Source organism: Apium graveolens, chromosome 6, assembly GCF_009905375.1.
Source record: "Apium graveolens cultivar Ventura chromosome 6, ASM990537v1, whole genome shotgun sequence".
Classification (NCBI taxonomy): Eukaryota; Viridiplantae; Streptophyta; class Magnoliopsida; order Apiales; family Apiaceae; genus Apium; species Apium graveolens.
In genome coordinates, this window is record NC_133652.1 from 205,568,603 (window position 1) to 205,575,128 (window position 6,526).

A 6,526-nucleotide genomic window follows, 5' to 3' on the forward strand; every position below is an offset into this window, starting at 1 on the left:
AGATGTTTCTAAAAGAGAAAATCTAAAGAAACTCAACAAAAAGTTTGGTTCAACTTCAAAGAACTTTGTCAAAGAAGAAGCAAGCACATCCAAAGATGTCAGAAAGGTGAATGTAGGGCACATGACCTTAGAACAGTTAAACAATAGGCTCAAGATGGTTGAGGATAAAAAGGAATCCAAAAGGAAATCCAACAGAAATGGGAAGGTAGGAGTTAACAAACATAACAATTACACACCTGATAAGTATGCTCCTAGAAAAAGCTGTGTGCATTGTAGTAGTGTTAATCATCTATCTGCTAATTGTAAATCTATTAAGAAATCTCCCATAACTGTACCCTCTTCCATGCCTAACATGTCTGTATCACCTCTACATGCTATGCCTGTTATGTCTCAACAAAATCCTTATGCACATTTTGCAAACATGCCATATTTTAACAATCCTTATCTTGCTGCATTCAGTATGCCTCAAATGCCATACAATATGCCAATGTGGAATAACATGTATGCGCAATCCATGCCTAATAATTCTATAAATGTGCTGGATAATGTTGTGACTAACCCTACACCTCAACCAACCACATCTAAGACCAAGGTTGACTCAAACTCACCTAAGTCTAAAGATGCAGGAGGAATGAAGTCTAGGAGAAAGGCTAACAAGAATGGACCCAAGGAAACTTGGGTACCAAAATCAAATTGATTGATTTTGTGGTGTGCAGGAAAATAGAAGAAATCTATGGTACTTGGACAGTGGCTGTTCAAGACACATGACTGGAGATTTCTCCCTGCTCACAGAGTTTAAAGAGAGAGCTGGCCCCAGCATAACCTTTGGAGATGACAGCAAAGGGTTTACTATGGGATATGGCTTGATTTCAACAAGGAATGTCATCATTGAAGAAGTTGCATTAGTTGATGGTCTCAAGCACAACTTACTGAGCATCAGTCAACTATGTGATAGAGGGAATACAGTTTCCTTCAATTCTGAAGCCTGTGTTGTCACTAGTAAGAAAGACAACAAAGTGGTTCTAACTGGAGTTAGAAAAGGAAATGTGTACTTAGCTGACTTCAACTCTACAGATGCAGAATCTATTACTTGTCTCTTCAGCAAAGCAAGTTCAGTTGAGAGTTGGCTATGGCACAAGAAGCTATCCCATTTGAATTTCAAGACAATGAATGATCTAGTCAAAAAGGACTTAGTAAGAGGAATACCTCTTGTTGAATTCTCAAGGGATGGTCTGTGTGATGCTTGTCAGAAAGGCAAACAAAGGAAAGCATCATTTCAGAAGAAGCTTGAAACAACAATTGATGAACCATTACAGCTGCTACATATGGATTTGTTTGGACCAGTCAATGTATTGTCAATAGCAAGAAAAAGATATTGCTTAGTGATTGTAGATGATTTCTCAAAGTTCTCATGGGTCTGTTTTCTTGGATCAAAGGATGAAGCAAGTGAAATCATTATCAATCACATCAGGCAAGTCAACAATCATCCTGACTTGAAGGTAAGAAACATCAGGAGTGACAATGGAACTGAGTTCAAGAATTTGACATTAAGGCTGTTCTGTGAAGAAAATGGAATCATGCATGAGTTCTCAGCTCCAAGAACACCTCAGCAAAATGGGGTAGTTGAAAGAAAGAACAGATCTTTAATTGAGGCTGCCAGAACAATGCTTGAAGAATCAAAGTTACCAACATATTTTTGGGCTGAAGCTGTTAATTGTGCCTGTTTCACTCAAAATATTTCTTTGATCAATCAAGCTAAAGGCATGACTCCTTATCAGTTGTTCAAGAAAAGAAAACCAACTCTAAACTTTCTTCATGTCTTTGGATGTAAATGTTTTATACTGAGGAATCAATCTGACCATAAAGGGAAGTTTGATGCAAAGGCTGATGAAGGAATATTTGTTGGTTATTCAGCTGGAAAATCTTATAGGGTCTACAATCTAAGAACCAACATTGTTATGGAATCTGTGCATGTTGTGTTTGATGATAAAAAGATTGATGGACTAACAGATGAGGAACATTATGAGAGACTCAAATTTGACAATATTGAAATATATTGTGATGATAGTGAAGAAGAGATTGATGGAGACGACACTTCAAAAGGAATACAAAATTTGCTCCTGGATAATGCACAAAATTCAGCATCCGTTGAAAGACATTGTGCATCATCCGTTGAAGTACTTAATGAAGCATCCGTTGATCATAGCTCATCAACTGATAATCAATTTACATCATTAATTGATGGAACTCCAAGTTCCCTGCAAAGGACCAACAACTCAGGGGGAGTTTCAACTAATCAAAACTCTATCTCACATCATGACAATACTGAGATCACCTCATCTAGAGCTCATCTTCCACCTCAAAGGAAATGGACCAAGAATCATCCCTTTGAACTGATCATTGGTGATGCATCATCTAAAGTGCAAACAAGAAGAGCTACTCAAGATGAATGTCTGTATAGTAGTTTTCTATCTCAGGAGGAACCTAAGAAAGTGGAAGAAGCCTTATTGGATCCAGATTGGATATTAGCTATGCAGGAAGAGCTAAACCAATTTGAGAGAAACCAAGTTTGGAAGCTGGTACCCAAACCAAAGAACAAGAGTCCTATTGATACAAAATGGGTATTCAGAAATAAGATGGATGAAAATGGCATTATCATAAGGAATAAAGCCAGATTGGTTGCTAAAGGCTATTCTCAGCAAGAGGGAATAGATTTTGATGAGACATATGCTCCTGTTGCAAGACTTGAAGCTATCAGAATCTTTCTAGCCTATGCAGCCCATGCCAATTTCAAAGTCTATCAAATGGATGTCAAGAGTGCATTTCTAAATGGGAAATTAGAGGAAGAAGTCTATGTAAGTCAACCTCCAGGATTTGAAGATCCAAATTTTCCAGACTATGTGTATTATCTGTTGAAAGCACTCTATGGACTGAAGCAAGCACCTAGAGCCTGGTATGAAACATTATCAAAATTTCTTTTGGAGAATCACTTCACTAGAGGTACTGTTGATAAAACTCTCTTCTTTAGAAATGTTAATGGCTCTAGTATACTTGTTCAAATTTATGTAGATGACATAATATTTGGTTCTAAAGATAATAAACTTTGTAAAAAGTTTGCTAAGCTAATGCAAAGTAATTATGAAATGAGCCTAATGGGAGAACTAACCTATTTTCTTGGTTTACAAATTAAACAAGTTAGTAATGGAATTTTCATTAGTCAAACTAAATATATTCATGATCTTTTAAAGAAGTTTGACTTAATGGAATGTTCATCTGCAAAAACTCCCATGGCCACTGCCACCAAACTTGAATTAAATAAGACTGAAATGTCTGTGGACATTACAAGTTATAGAGGCATGGTTGGTTCACTTTTATATTTAACTGCTAGCAGACCAGATATAATGTTTGCTACATGTCTGTGTGCTAGATTTCAAGCTGATCCTAGGGAGTCTCACTTAATTGCTATCAAGAGAATTTTCAGATATCTCAAGGGTACACCAAATTTAGGAATTTGGTATCCTAGAGAATCTGGCTTTGATCTAATTGGTTATTCAGATGCAGACTATGCAGGTTGCAAAATAGACAGGAAAAGTACAACAGGCTCCTGCCAATTCCTGGGAAACAAGCTTGTATCATGGTTTAGCAAAAAGCAAAATTCAGTCTCTACTTCTACAGCTGAGGCTGAATACATTGCTGCTGGAAGTTGCTGTTCTCAAATGTTATGGATGAGGAATCAACTCCTTGATTATGGACTTCATGTTGATAGAATACCTATCTTTTGTGACAACACAAGTGCCATAGCCATAACAGAGAATCCTGTGCAGCACTCAAGGACCAAGCACATTGATATTAAGTACCACTTCATCAGGGAGCATGTCATGAATGGTACAGTGGAACTACATTTTGTTCCAAGTGAACAACAAATTGCTGACATATTTACCAAGCCACTTGATGAATCAACATTCACAAGATTGGTAAGTGAGCTAGGTATGCTTAATTACTCTTAAAATTCATGTCTTCTTTGCAATTTGAAGTGAAGCCTGAAGTATATTAGTTGCTAGAACAAATTTGACTTTTAACAAAGTTTATTCCATCAACGGATGTTCCCTATCCGTTGAAAGTCAAAATTGCTCTATCAACGGATATTCACTATCCGTTGAAAGACAAGTATATCTCTGGAACTTTTATCCGTCAACGGATAAAGCTGAAGTACCTTTCAACGGATGACAATTTACATTATCCGTTGAAATGTCACATCAAACGTTTGAGGTGTTTCACAGCCGTTGATTCTATTTTCTTAACTGTTGATACCATACATACATCTGTATGTATTGGTTTTAAAGGTAGTTATTAGAATACTTACAGTTTATTCTTAAACGGCTGAAATTCACTAACACCTATTTATTGATTAATCCTTTATTTATTTCTTTTTCTTTGAAAGCATATAAGCCCTTCTGATTGTTCATTATTACTTTACGCTTTCTTAGAATTTCAAGCATTTACCATTTTCTCTCTGCAAAACCTTCAAGTTATTCTCTGCAATTTCTACTCACAACAATGGCACCAGTCGTGAAGATTATGTCTCAATCTGGGTTCATCTACGAGAAGAACAATTTCATAGCTCTGGTAGAAAAGAATGAAGCCCACTCAGATTATCACAAAATGATGGACTTCATCAAAAACTGTAAACTTAGCTATGCAATGCTGGAAGCCCCAACGATTTTCTGTGAAGTAGTTGAGGAGATTTGGACAACTGCTGAGTTCAACTCCATGGATATGACTATCTCCTTCACTCTCAAAGGTAAAAATCACTGTATTAACTGTGATGACTTACAAGCATGTTTTAAATTACCTGAGAACAATGCCATGACACCACACACTGATAGTGATATATCCAGCATGTTAGATTCCATAGGTTACTCTCTTAACTCTGCTAATTTAGGGGGTATTAGACGAAAAGGCCTTAGGAAAGAATGGAGTTTTCTTGGGGATGCCTTCATAAAGGTTTTCTCTGGGAAAATTAGTAATTTTGATGCCATAACTTCATCTCTTGTTAATATGTTCTATATGCTTGTTTCTGATAGGTACTTTAACTTTAGCAACTATGTGATGCTAGAATTAGGTACTAGATTAGGTAACAAAGCTAATAGACCTAATAACATCTATTATGCTAGATTCTTTATGTTATTGGCTAACCATGTTGCTGAAGGTTTAGTCATTATCAATGAGAATAATAAACTCAAGTGCCGGGCACAAGAGAAAAGAGTTCTTGCAGATTTATTGAGAATGGATCTCAACAGCAGTGTGCAATTGGTATATTTACCAATCATGAATGCACCCCAGGTAGGTGAGGTAATTGCTTCTACAACTCCTACTTCTTCCAACCCCTCTATTTCTTTATCTTCTAGTGTGGCCATGAAATCTGTGTCAATGCCCCAACAGATTTCTACCAAGGTCATCAAATCTAAACTTTCAAAATCCAAGACAAAGAAAACCACCTCTGTTGTTTCTCAAAAGACAACAGTTGTAACAACAACCATTAACCCTGAGGGAAGTGAACAGGGTGTGAGTTGTGAGGGGAGGGGTGAACATCAAAGAAACCCCCAGGATAAGGAAGGAGAGTTGAGTGCTTCCCAAGCTAGCCAAGCCCCAGTTTCTCAAAAAGCTGTGGTGGTTGAAAAGGTTTCTAGCACATCCCTAGTAGCATCCTCCCAAAAGGATGTTACTATTGAAAAGAGTTCCCAACCAGGAACACAGAACAAAAGAGGGAGGGACACTAAAGCCAAACACTCACCTACAAAAGCTTTTATTAGAAGAAAGAAGGCTAGAACCCAATCTTCTACACAGGGTGCACACACTGCACAGATACATCCATCTATCTCTGTGCCTTCTCAAACTCAGTTTGATGTGACTCCAATAAATGTGGAGTCACAGCCCCATTCTCTCACAATAACTACACATCAATCCCCAAATACTTCTTCACCATCTCTGGATGTGGATATGTTATTCCCATCAATTCCTGATTCTCCCTCTTTACAACTCAGGGAGGAGCCCCACTCAAATACAGGTGATCATCATCTTTTAGATGATTTGTTGGATCACCCGCAAATTCTTTCAGATATAATTGAAGGATCTGTATCAACACATATCAAATCAATCTATACAGATTCAACAGTTATATCACTTTCAATTTCATCTTCTTTTCCTTCTTCAACGGATATCACTCATCCGTTGACAAGTGGTTGCTCTTCAACGGATAAGCTTAACAGCAGTTATCCGTTGATAACAACAGTTTCAACTTCAACGGATATTCCACATCCGTTGATAGTCTCTACACAAATAACTGAAATGATTCCAAGTGTAGAAGACATGAATACTGTGCAATCACTTTTAGGATTGAGGGCAGGGAGTGAAAATTTGAGTGAGAGGCTGGGTTGCTCCCAGGCAAAAGGAGAGATTGAGAGCACAAAAATGCATGCTATTTCTTCCAGCATGGCAAAAGTCAGTGAGTGGAGTACCACCTTAG